Genomic DNA, 14,247 nt, shown 5'->3' with positions numbered 1-14,247 from the left:
TCATACAGATGGTTTCTAGAGACTCTCCACCAGCACACTGTGGGCAAATTGCAGAGATGTTCTGCTTTTTGTCACCGACATTAGTGACAAATAAAGCTTATTCTCTTCTAGGAGCTAGGAGAGTTAACATCCAGACTTGCTGTGACAGGAATATAACACTGTCTTTTAAGTAACACCTGTCATAAATCTTCCATCCCTAAAACTTAAAATTATAACAGAGAGGGGAAAGAGCAGTGTCTTGCTACCTCCTGTACTATGAAGTGTTAATGAAAAGCCTGCAGAACTCTTGTGCTTAAGGTCAGTTCCAAATTACTCAGCAGTTTTAAACCAGCTTCCTAGTGTTACCAGTGATTAAATTTAGGAGTGCTGAACTTATGTCGGTAGAAAGAACATGTGTCCCCATTGCTGATGCTGTGTGGTTTATGCAGAACAGAGGGATCCTAGGAGCCATTAACTTCACCAAAATAAATACAATTCAAACAAACACATATAAAGGAAGAGAAAGAACAACCCCTTTAAAAACAATTTTTCTTAGTGTAATGGAAGTGGGAGGATTCTCTATGCTAGTCTGGCTTTTGACTTGTGCTAATGCACTGAAGATTATTCAGAACATTTTATTAGTCGTCTTCTAGCTGCTGTAGAGAGGAAAGACTGGAGGAATATGCTGTTTTTGAATGGTGAATGGAGAAAGAGTTCATGATTGACAAATTCTATAGGATATCAGTGTAAGTTTCCCTGTAACCAAACATCTATTCTTGCAAGGATAAAATGCTTTTAATATCCTCTTCCAAGGCTATCTATTTTCCTTCTTTCTCATCAAGTCCCACACAAATTCTTAATAGCATTTGCAGTAATTCAAAGCTATTCAGCAACATCATTTCCATTCTTCTCTATTCCTTCCTGTGCATCCCATTCTTTCCCACGGTTATTTCCACAGGATGTAGCTTTGACTTACTCCTCCTTTATGTCCATTCCTGATTTCTGAAAGAAATGATTATGTTTTTAATTATCATACTCTATCAAGAACACTTTTCTTCAGGTCAATGCCATTCAGCCTTTGAATCAAAAATCCTTGCTATCCCTTAATCTAAAAAAATATCCTCTTTCCTTTATGGGCTACATGAGAGTCTTTGCTTCATCTTTTAAAACCTCTTCACATAGCTGAGAAAAGGCAGAAATCTGAGAAAGGGGGCTAGAACATTTATAAATTGTCATAGCTACTGGATACAGCAGAAAAGAAAAAGATGACTTCTAATTTTGAGTCAGAGATGAAAAATACCATCCAGCTCTTTCCTTCCAGATGCCTGGAAATAAAGAGAAGAAAGAAGTTCATGCATAAGACTTTATAGTCTTACTTCAGTTTCTGTGGTACTATCATGATTTAGCCAGGAACTAATCCCCACACAGCTGCTTGATCACATTCCTCAGTGGGCTGGGGGAAAGAATCAGAAGACTAAAAGTGAGAAAACTCATGGGTTGAGATAAAGACAGTTTAACAGGTAAAACAAAAGCTGCCTGCACAAGCAAAGCAGAATAAGGAATTAATTCACTCCTTCCCATGGGCAGGCAGGTGTTCAGCCATCTCCAGGAAAGCAGGGCTCCATCATGTGCAATGGTTGCTTGGGAAGACAAAACGCCATCACTCCAAACATCCCTTCCATCCTTCTTCTTCCCCCAGCTTTACATACTGAGCATGACGTCATACATACCTACCCCTTTGGTCAGTTTGGGTCAGTTTGGGTCACCTGTCCTAGCTGTGTCCTCTCCCAACTTGTTCTGCACTCCCAGACTCCTCACTGGTGGGGTGTTGTGAGAGGCAGAAAAGACCTTGACGCTCTGTAAGCACTGCTCAGCAATATTTAAAACATCTTTGCATTATCAACACTGTTTCTGACATAAATCCAAAACATAGCCCCATACTAGCTACTGTGAAGAAGATTAACTCTATCCCAGCCAAAACCAGCACAGGTACCTATGCTACATTTGTAAGCATAGGTACATAGGTTTTGTAGGCTATATTGCAAAAATTAAATTAACAAGTTTCTGCAGAAATTACTGGTTTCAAAAATTCATAAACTATTTTTCCTCTGCTGTGCTCTTTTTCATTTAATATATTGGATCTATATGCTTTTTAATTGCAGCTTACTGTTCAGGACATGGAGGAATCAGATGAACGCTGTAATAGCTTGAATTTCAGTTTCCTCTACACACTATGAGAGTGCAACCTTATTGAGGATCACATTTCCACATAGTATTATTTTGGCTTAACTCATGCTCTTTTTCCAACATAAGCTCTGACCTGTCCAGGTATTCTTCTCTGCATTAGGGTAACATTTACCTCTAATCAGCATCAGCATCCCGTTTCTTTGGAATCAAACATATGATGTAACATAGGACTGTGATTATTGACCTTGAGTCACTGACATCAGATTACCACATAATAACCCTACTTTTCATTTTCTCCCTTTCAGTGGTTCTACTGTTATCCCCACCTGTATCTTCAGAGAAAAGACACAAATGCCACAAGATGCTGCTTCCCTCTTGATATAACAGTCTCACTAGATTTTTATGATGCTGTATCATGCAGGTATCAGTTCTGCTGGCTAACCAAGAGACCAATCTCTGCACAACTGTTACTGACATGTTTTAGACAAATGACCAGTTAATTATATGTTTTATTGCTAAATCAATCTATTTAGTAACAACGCCTTAGCAATTCTTTTGAAAAAGAGCATGCTGTAACAAAAAGGCATAAGAAGTTCATTTCAGAGTGGAGTCTTTACAGCAATTAACCTAAAGTCTGGGGTTATTCAGACTCAATAAAGAGCAGAACACACACTTGTTCTTGTGATCTAATCTGAGTGTGACCTTAGTGCAGGTTGCAAGTTTGAAGTCCAGGGCACTTCTGCTTGGACCTGGGTGCAGGAAATAGCGTAAATATAAACTGGCTTAGGAATTAAATCTTATGTGTTACTCTTAGTTTATGTTAAAAGTCAGTATGATGGAAACTATGGGAAATATTATTCTCCTCTTGTTAAATTTTCTGAGTTTTCAGTTTCTGAGCACTTAACAACTTCTGAAAGGAAACTTTCCAGAAGAAAGACCAGATTCCAAACCAGTTTGGTAGCTACGGCTCATTTCTAGAACCATGTTTAAATTTGTAATAAGAGTCCAACAGAACAGAAAATTGAGCTTCCATCTCCTGCAAAGCCAGCAAATATACTTATCACTATGCAGTTACCCACTGTGAGCTTAATAGATAATAGTGCACCTAAAATGTTCCACAGACAGCTGTGTGAGCAAAAATCTACCATTAAACTATGACACCTTCCCCAGCAATTCAGAAATTCATTAAAATATTTCTAATAGGCATTAGTCATCCCTCTCAAAGGGTTACTAGCTTTCTTGCAATGAAGAGATATTAAAGATAAAAATTCAGACACCAGACAAGCAATTAGCTGTGCAGACGGGTCACCTAGTTACTCATTTATTCTTTAATTGATCTGAGTTAAATAGAGATGTTAAGGACCCAGTAAGTGAAAGAAGTAGTCTGAGCCTATCCAAGGACATGCAATTTTGTTTATCTTCATGTAGTCACATCCCAGATCAGTAGTAGCAGTAATGTACAGAGTTTCCAGCTTGTGCTTTAAATCCTTGCAGGTCTGTAGCTTTGTACCTAGAGATTAGTTTTTTATACAAAATAGTTTGGCAAACTGCATGGTAAAACTTGACTATAGGGAATAAAGCAAGCATGTCTTATATTGTCTACTTATCCAGCACCTCTGGGGAAACAAAATAATAAGACAAAAGTTGAAGAACACATTCTAATAACGATGGAGTTTGACCTCATGATGTTACAATAGGGTAACAATAGCTATTCTGAATTGATGCTACTTATTAGTTTGTATTTATATTTTCTCACGTACAGTTTCTACTTTTTTCATATGCCTAGGACTCCCCCCTCCCCCCAAAAAATGCTAGGCATGCCACACAATGATATTTTAATATAGACCGCAGGCTTCTAATGTAGTTTTTACAAAGTGTTTAATGACAGCAGCCTTGACAATGTAATTGGCTAAAGATTTTCCTTTTGTATGCCTGGGCATACATTCCTGTCGTATGCCAGGACAGAGCATGCCACTAAAAATTTTCCACAGCTAGATTTATAGACCTTTTAACCTTGATGAAAATTCCTTGAGTTTCACTGTAATGTGAATTGAGTTTCAGTTACATTCTGTAACTCATAAGTGCAGTTCATCCAGACATGTTTTCATATATTTTACAAGGAGTCACATGGAAATATATGGGTTAATGGGTGCAAGTTACTTCTGGGGAGATTCTGATTGGACACAAAAGGAAAATTTTTCACCATAAGAACAATCAACCATTGGAATAATCTTCCTAGAGAAGTGGTGGGTTCCCCAATATTGAACATTTTTATGACTTGGCTGGACAGAGTGCTGGGCCATCTTGTCTAGACCATGCTTTTGCCAAAAAAGGTTGGATCAGATTAATCTTGAGGTCCCTTCCAACCTGGTATTCCATGATAGTATGATTCTATGATATAAAATATGTATGATGAAATCCTGGGCTTAGAAAAAAATCTGTGGTAGTATTGTCAGCCCTCCCCCAATACATCAAGGAACCTGAAAATTTTCTTTATTTTCAGCAAAGTTTTGTGATTTTCAAACTGAAGATATACCAGATAGTTAAAATCCTTATGTACACAAGGGTTTATTGTTACTGTTACCCAAGTAGTGACACTGGTGAGTCTTGTCCATTGCTTTTCCTTTAACAGCTGAAATTCCAAAAGGTTCCTATTACTCATCTGAGCAGATGGGCACTTTCGTTCACACATGGTCCTATTGAACATCTAAGCTGTGCTCTGGCTTCTTAATTTACAGTACTGGTGATTTTTCACCAACTAGAGAGATGCACATGGAAGTAGAATGTGTATGACATAAAATAAACCAAGTAATTATTTTTTGCACATTAAATGAGTCAGATAGTCTGCAGAGAAGAAACGGAAAGAAGGAAAGTGATTAATAACATTCTTGTTTTCTGTGATACTTCAGCTGGGAATTGTCTGGAGTAATGCCCAGAGATTATTTATCATTGAATCTTTGGGAAATACCTGAAGATGACCTGTCAGTAGTTGGCAATATAGCCCAACTCAGCTGGACACATAAGTAAAGGTCAATCAAGCAAAATAAAATAGGGCAATTTTAAGATTCAGGACAACGTGTGGTTTATATATTCTTTTCCTATTTTGGAGGGATTGTTTTTGAAAGGTTCTTGGGGAGGCTTTTTTTTATTACTCTGAGCTGTGTTTTGTCTAATCTTTTCAATCCAATCAAAATAATATACAAAAAAAGACCTTCCTTTAAATCTGTGTTAGAATTCCAATGATTTGGAATTGGATTGGATACCCAAGAACTTGTGAGTACTTACCACCAAACTATGTTCATAAGGTATCAAGACTGTAACCAAAGTACCCAAACACCAAACCAATTAATAGATTCTCTTTTTTAATGAAAAAATGAATTTTGCAGCAGATTAATATGTCTCTCATGAAAGCAGTGCTGGAACATATTATGCTGGAACACCTTAAATTCCTATAGGAATTTTAAAATACATTTTAGGTTCATTAAAAGTTTCCCAGATGATTACATCTTTCTCCATTTGCTTATACAGTAAAGGGCAGAGAAAGTGTTTAAGGGTAAAAATACTAATAAAACTTCCATAGAGCAGAAATCATTTGGGTTTTGCAAAGAAAACAGAATATTTACTCAGTCATATTCAGTCATACTGAATTCAGTCGTACCAAATATGATGAGAAATCTGAATTTCTGCCATTTAATCTGCCATTTAATCAACAGGTGTCATAATTATGTTCTCTTCTTATGTTTTCATTAAAAAAATTATGTTTATGACCTGATTTTCCTGTGCCTGTGTTTTCTTTGTAGACAGACTGTACAATAATTGCTTCTTAGAATAAAAACTAATGCAACTCCAGACACTTTAAAAGACTCTAGTTATTCTTTCATTATCCATCTTGTAGGCTGCTCCCCATTCACTCAGCAATGTCCTCCTCTTTTGTAGATTCCTCTCTCCTCCAGATCTCCCTTCACATTTTCATGCTCCAGTACTATTGGCAGCTTCCTTCCCTTCCCTTCCCTTCCCTTCCCTTCCCTTCCCTTCCCTTCCCTTCCCTTCCCTTCCCTTCCCTTCCCTTCCCTTCCCTTCCCTTCCCTTCCCTTCCCTTCCCTTCCCTTCCCTTCCCTTCCCTTCCCTTCCCTTCCCTTCCCTTCCCTTCCCTTCCCTTCCCTTCCCTTCCCTTCCCTTCCCTTCCCTTCCCTTCCCTTCCCTTCCTTCATTGCAGAAATCTACACAATTTCTGTGGCAATCTTCAACATTCTCATAGGATGGAAATCTGACCATGTGGCAGTTAATGAAATCTGCCATTATTTACTCTCCAGTAGTCCAGATTAAGTATTGTGAGTCTGCTGTTATTCACAAGTCTGGAATGCCACAGATGAACTAGTACGTACCAAGTCACATGCCACAAGTTCCATCCATAGTTTAACAACATTTATAATATGGAACTAATGACTATTATTATAAGGAAATATTTAATTTTTATTTAACATATATACACATGTTCACAAGCACACTCTCAAATTTTAGCCTTATGCAAAGCAAATAAACTAAGCCAGCTGACGACCTAGACCAGTGTACTGGTTTTCTTATTGTAGGACCTCTGTTTCAAATTTTTTCACTTGTTTAAACAGTTTAATTTATGCTGAAGTTCTCTCACATCGTAGAAGTGCAACAGCACACATTTTGCTTTCCTTACTGCTGTAGCTGACTATGTCCACATTTTACTTTGCTGCCCAGCTTGTCTGGGGTATCCAGTTTCACTGAGGAAAGATAATAATTTTAGACCTCACAGACAGCTATTTCTAACCTTGTAGCCACTGTTCTGAGCAACTCCTGACATATTCTTTTTCCAAAGCAGAGTATTGCAAAAAGGATATGTTTAAATGCGATACCCAGGAGCCACTTTTGGAATTCAGACACAATCGGTGAAATTAACAGCATATGTAAATTGTCAGTACTTTTTAATATTTTATTACTCCATGGAGTTCTGCTTACTTACAAGATTTAGAGAAAGTTTTCACCTCAGAAAGCCTAATGTCAGGTTTACTGGTAAAGATGGTATAATATGGGAAATAAATCACTAGATGGAAAATGTTATGTCTAAGATCTATGTCAATACTAAAATAACCATTATCCATAGGTGAATATGAAGGGAAAATACAATGCTAGCTTTCCTGATCTTTAAAAAATACATTTTTTATAAGAAATGGGGATGTTTGACCTCCCTGTGTTTATAACATCCCAGTTTGCTGTGGCATGCATTAATCCTGTAACATTTCTATCTAGGCTACTTATATGTTGCCTGTTTACTTGGTATCTGAAAAATGCCCAATGCATTTAGTCTCATGGTATACCTCTGAATCACAAGATGCCATTATTCCTGTTTAAAAGTGGGGGTTTTGGTAGTGGTGGTGGGAGCAAAACAATGAGAACAACTCTGTAAATAAACTAGTATATAAACTCACAAGTCCTAGGTCAGCTGCCTGATAACCAAACTGTCTTCCTTTTACTATTCTCCAACTAAATCAATGCTTTGCAACAATTTTATACTGCATCTTGTGAAAAAAAAACAACCAACAAACCCAAACAAACAAACAAACAAAACACAAAAAAACCAACCCAAAAACGTGTAATTGCAATACATTGTGGTTAAAGTATATTTTAACGTGTAGTTATGATAGTGATATTACATTTATAGCACCCCAAAGTGTAATAAGTAGCTTATGTAACAGAGTACTGCCCCATGCTAATGTATTTGTACCGTGGTAACCAGGCAAGATCTGTTCATCCAATAGTGAGTGTTTGTTATTAGTCAACCTTTGTGACTGCCCACAGTCCAAGTTAGGGAACTTTATCTCAAGCTCTAGGGGCTTACCTTCCATATTTTAGAACTGTCCAGGTAAGTCTCCAACATGCCAACCAAGATGGCAGCAAAGAGCTAATCATGAGCTCATATATGTACTCATATAAAAAAGAAACTAGGGGGCTGATTTTAATAGGGAAGTTGTTGAAAACTGCTTTAAGAATACATTTTTTGGGTGGCATAGGCAAGCACGCAGTCAACAAGGTAAGGGCGTTCTCAGTGCCAAGGGACCACTTCAGTGCCTTTGAACACTTAAACAGCTCTACACCCTAGCATTGAGACGTTCAGGCATATACTTCCCTGGATGCCTACAGCATATCAATATATTTGGAAATGACTCTGTGTTTACTGAGTGGATTAACTATTGTCTTTTACATAAGACCAAATGGAATAAGAAAAAAAGACATTCTTTTGGTTCAGTGGTTCAGTCTCCAAAAAAGCCTACATTGATGAAAAAGCCCATTAACTTGGAGAATTTGTGAAGTTCATGAAGAACATGTGAGGGTATGGTCTCTCAGGACTCCTTTGGATGGTGATATTGAACTGAATGCATCTCAATCCTGGGAAAGTGTCCTAACCACAAGGAACTGGAATATCCCGGGGCAGAACATTCTCCATCCTGTAAGGAAGCCTGGCCATTCTGCAAGGAGAGCGTAAGGCCTTTCAGCTTTTCTCTCCCAGTCCAGGATCTATGTTAAGCCACAGGACAGGGGACTCATTTTGGTATGCGCCTATCCATGGTGCAACAATTTGGATGGGAATTCATACACTTGGCCCCACACCACAAGGAGGGACGAGCTAAGCTTCGGTCTAGGGGATCCTGCTTTTTAGGAGGGATCTAGATCTGCATATTGCCATAGCTGCTTTCCTGCACCACGATCCCATTACCAGCTGTTGCTGGCTGTTGAGCACTAGGTGAGTGAGCCTGACAGCATACACAATGCAAGACAGCAAGCTGACCTTTGGTGGAAAGGAAAGGTGCATCTCATATAGAGGAGTAAAATCTCAATGCAGGAGGCAGCTTCACCTCAGTGCTCAACTAAGAGAGCAGGTTCACCTACACAGTTCCAATTGTCATTAAACTTCATCAGTCTGCTACTGTAAGGTGGTGTTTCTACTCCACAACGCTTTCTAAGGTAATGCAATTCTTAGTAGCTCCCAATGTATCAAGACCAAATTTGAATTTTAATTGTGAAACAAGAAATGAGAATAGTGATTGTTAGAGAGAGGTCAGAGAAAAGAAACAAACATATATGCGTAAGAATTGCCAAAGAGTACTAAGTTTATATTGGAAATGTTGTGATTTCCTGCTAGTATATAAAACATTGCACATTAACAATACAAGGTCATGAAGATCTAGAGATGTGCATGACAGCTGGAAGAACACAAATGCTGTTCCTAATTTCAAAGAAAGCCAAATGGAGGACCTGTGGAACTACAAGCTGCTCGGCATTGCTTTGGTCCTGGAAAGATCATGAAATGAGTATCCTTGAAGTACATTACTAGGCACATGAAGGAGAAAAAGGTAATGAGGATTTGTGGATTATGGATTGTTATTTATCTCAGTTTTAACAAGGTTTTCATCACTGTCTCACACATTATAGTCTGCATTGGTGGACAACTGGATAGATAAAAAAGAGGTCTTGTGATATTACTTAGAGGATGATAGTGGTCATGCTCTAGCTGGGGACAAGTGTGTTACCACTGGGGTTGGTATTGGTTCTGTTTAGTGTTGTCACCAGATTCAGGGGGACCATTCAAGGACATCCTAGACAGGCTGGCAGGGCAGGCTGGCTGGAACCTGATGAAACAATGCAAAGTTCCTCACCTCGGAAGGACAAGCCCCTGCAACAGCACAGGCTGGGTGCTGCTGGCCCGGAGAGCAGCTCTGAAGGAAAAGCCCTGAGGTTCCTGCTGGGAGGCAAAATTGAGCATGGGCCTCCAGGGACACTGGCAGCAAAACCACCAACAGCACCCTGAACTATAGGAACAGGGACAGAGGCAGGAGATCCAGTGAAGGCATTATACGCTGCTACTCAGCTCCCATTAGATCACGCCTAGATACTGTGCCCAGTTTTGTGAACCCAGATGTCCTGGTTAGCTGGGATAGAGTTAAATTCCTTTGTAGTAGCTAGTATGGGGCTATGTTTTTGATTTTTGCTGGAAACAGTGGTGATAATGCAGACATGTTTTGGCTGTTGCTAAAAGTAGCGCTTACACTGGTCAAGGACTTTTTCAGGTCCCCGTGCTCTGCTGGGTGCACAAGAAGCTGGGAGGGGACACAGCCAGGACAGCTGACCCAAACTGTCCAATGAGGTGTTCCATACCATATGACATCATGCTCATTATATAAAAGCTGGGGGAAGAAGGAATAATGGTGTTTGTCTTCCCAAGAAACTGTTACGCGTGATGGAGCCCTGCTTTCCTGGAGATGGCTGAACACCTGCCTGCCCATGGGAAGGAGTGAATGGATTCCTTGTTTTGCTTTGCTGCCGTGCACAGCTTTTGCTTTACCTCTTAAACTGTCTTTATCTCAAACCATGATCTGCCTCACTTTTACTCTTCCAATTCTCTCCCCCGCCCCACCAGGGGGGAGTGAGCAAGCGGCTGCGTGGTGCTTGGCTGCTGGCTGGGGCTAAACCACAACACCAGTACAAGAAAGACATTGATAAAGTGTAGAGAGTTCAGGAGACCACTGAGATGCTGGGGGCTGGAGTGCTTGGTCAGTAAGAAGAGGCTGGGGGAGTTGGACTTGTTCAGTCTGGAGCAGACATGACTTCAAGGTGACCTAACAGCAGCTCCCAGAGACTTTGGGGAGGTTGAAGGTGTTCAAGTATCTTGGGGATGTTCAAGATTCAGCTAGATAAAACCCTGAGTAGCCTTGCCTGACCTTATAGATGTCACTGCTGTGAGCAGAAGGTTGCACCAGAGACATCCTGATATCCCTTCTGGCCTGAGTTACTCATTCTGATACTGCGGTTCTGCTTTCTGAAAGACTCGAGTGTATTAGAAGTTTGATTGTACAGTGTTTTGTGAATGCAAAATGAATTGACTTTTTCAGCTAAGGGTGCAGATGTTTGGCATCACAAAGTGCTATATATCACACAAGTGTATTTTTATTTATTGAGCCTGCAAATGCCTTCAGTGCGTATAACAAAACCAAACAACAGTCACAGATCTTAGATAATGAATCATGAATAAGTGAAGCAAACAGATCACAGTAATTCACATAAATAAACTTCCATTAATGTTGTGGAAACTATCTAATAACAACTACATTTACAGAAATTTGAATCAATTTGAAAATAATTTCCTACAAGCCTGAAGTCTAGATTAATTAGATGATTTATTAATGAGAATGTTTGATTAGTCCTACTATATACAACCTGTGTGTGATAAACAGTGCAATATCACATGTGCAAGTGAAATGTCATATTTCTGCTGTGGATTATTTGTATTCAACTGAAATTGCTTTAGAAGAGGAGTTACTACGAAAACAGATTGTTATGCCTTGTCAAAGACCTTTATTCCGTTTTTAATTGCTACCTCAAGTTACAGAGTAACACTTGTCTTTATTTCACTACTAAGTCTACATCATAAGACATGACAATCTTGTCCAGCAATGGTTTAGAGATTCCAGACACACAAAAAGCTCGCTTTCTGTTTTCCAAATTACTGATTGCTTGCTGATGGAAAAATGTATCTAGCACAATTTGTTTACTTTTCTTATAAGGCAGAACTAGGTTGGGTGGTCAAGCATTTAACTGTTTCAGCTTTTCCCATAGGTAAATATGTGCATCAGTTCTTTTAACTGTTCCACATCAAAAAAAAAAAAGTAACCATCGGAATGTAGTCCTTGGAAAATTAATAACTAAAATAGTTATCCATTTAAACCATGAAAACAGTGATCAAAGAGTGAGAGAAGCCATAAATACTAATAGTGAGACATGATCTGCCAGTTCTTCATTCTCTACCTGGTCAAATGTGTTCTCTGTTAGACATTACTCTAAAGAATTTACATCATCCTCTGCTTTTCCTTATGATATCCAAAATAAATACAGTCACAGCCTGAGCCTGGGAGTCTCTAAACTGACTTTTAACTCAGAATACCTTTTAACAATTCCCAGTCTCTTAAGTTTACATGATTATTTATTTAATTTGCTTTTCTGAAGTACAAATAATCAGGTAGTGACTCACAAATGAGCACAGCATTACAGTGACCATTAATGAAACCTCTACTGACATTTACAAACGTAGGCAAGAGACAAATCAAACTTTCAGTAAATGCAGGCCATTTGATTCTGACTCCCAAAGAGTCAGAACTTCCTTGAAAATGAAATGCTACTCACTTTGGAAATGTAAACCTGAAAACTAAACATGAGAATGCTACAGCAGTTCTTAACTTTTCTTAGGTTTTTGCTTGTTTGGTTGGTTTGTTTTGGGGTTTTGGGGAACTTGAGCTGGTTGAGGGGCACTTGGGAGCTTTTGGGGGGTTTGGGACTTTTGTGATTTTGTTTAGTTTTGAGGTTTGTTTTGGGTTTTTTTTGTTTTGTTGGGTTTTTTTGTTTGGTTTGGTTTAGTGTTTTGTTTTTTTTTTTTCCATTCAGGATGAGAAATGACAATTACTGTCAGATTTCTTAGGAATTGGAGGAACCCCTATGTGAGACAATACAGTCCCAAACAAAGGTACCAAAACTGGTTCTAACCAAACTAATGCTACTACCAGAATCCATACTGGTACTTCACAGAGGCCTACTATCCAGGAGGCACAACTCTCTTTTCAGACTACCCTATATCTGAATCAATGTATGAGGAGCATGAAACACGAATTCCTGGTTATTTCTGTAATATACTGGGCAGCTTGTAGCTCGAAGTTTTCATTGTGGCAAAAGCCTCTATCCTGAAGATATTCAACATCTAATATACTGATGGAAATCTGGGATGTTTAATTTAAAAGTATAAGATATATTGAAGATGATTTGAATGTAAATACTCTCAGAGAGATGAAAGGGTTAATTTTGCCTCTTTCAAAAAGCAAGGCAGCTTTCTAACCACCCAGGCAGCTGTCACAACAAGCTTATGTCCTCCTCTGACCATTTGAAAGAAACTGGTAGCTGAAAACCACATTTTGTGAAGGCTGCCAAACCTGTAACTGCATTAAGACTCTGACAATACCTAGAAGAGCAAAATCCCTAAAGGAGATAAAAGGTCTGTTTTCTGGAACCCTATTAGTTCAAAAAGTGAGTTAATATCTGAGTTCTTACTTTGACTAAGCTGTGACATTTGGTTATTTTTCTGGTCCTTCCAGAATACAACTCTAGAAATCTCCAGAGTTTTATGTTAGAAATGCTAATGGTGTGTGAAGATTTCTAGGATTTGAAAACACTTGCATAGCAGCTTTCACAATCACAGGCCTCAAATTCCAGACCTAGAATTCTAAATAATTTCTACATTTCCCATCTTCCTTTTTTGGAGGAGACCCTAGATTAGAGATGATTCCCTAAATGTGCAGAAGAACCAAAATATAGTCTGTGAGAACATATCACCGAGAGAGATGAGGTGAGCCAAGAAGAGATGAAGCAAGAGAAAATAAGAACATCTTCCCAAGAATTTATCCTTTAGGAGAGGCGAAACAAAACCAATTTAATAATGTGCTAAAACCAGACCCTATTAGTCTACAGCTTTGCAGTAGTAAATGGTCAAAAAATATATAGACACTTAGTTTTATTGTAGTAGCAATTGATATCACAGGACATTTAAAATAAAAATTATGAAAATATACATTAATTCAGTGTCCTATGATAATTCAATTATCCAAACACAGTGTACAGTGAGAATGCATAAAGTGTCTTCACTATCAACCAGTTGGAATTGGAAACCATTTATACATGGGTTTTAAACAACCACAGATCAGCAGCCCAATCCTATATTAAAGCATAGCCTTATACAGCATGTGTCTTGTTTTGTTTTCCGACTGTATTGCAGACCACTTTGAATCTACTTAAGATTAAAATGTTGTCTTATGCATTATCAGTATATATGTTAGTTCTGGATATTCGTTAACATTTTCCCATTTAGCTGTACTATTACCTCTTATAGTTTAACGCCAGAGATTTTCCTCTACTGGAAATTCATTATAAAATGTATCAAACCCTTTCTCTTTATATAAATATATATATATTAAAAAATGTATTACATAGCAGCTTGCTTATTCCATTATAAAC

The sequence above is a fragment of the Phalacrocorax carbo genome, chromosome 1 (genome assembly GCF_963921805.1).
Source record: "Phalacrocorax carbo chromosome 1, bPhaCar2.1, whole genome shotgun sequence".
Taxonomy (NCBI): Eukaryota; Metazoa; Chordata; class Aves; order Suliformes; family Phalacrocoracidae; genus Phalacrocorax; species Phalacrocorax carbo.
This window is presented reverse-complemented; position numbering follows the sequence as displayed.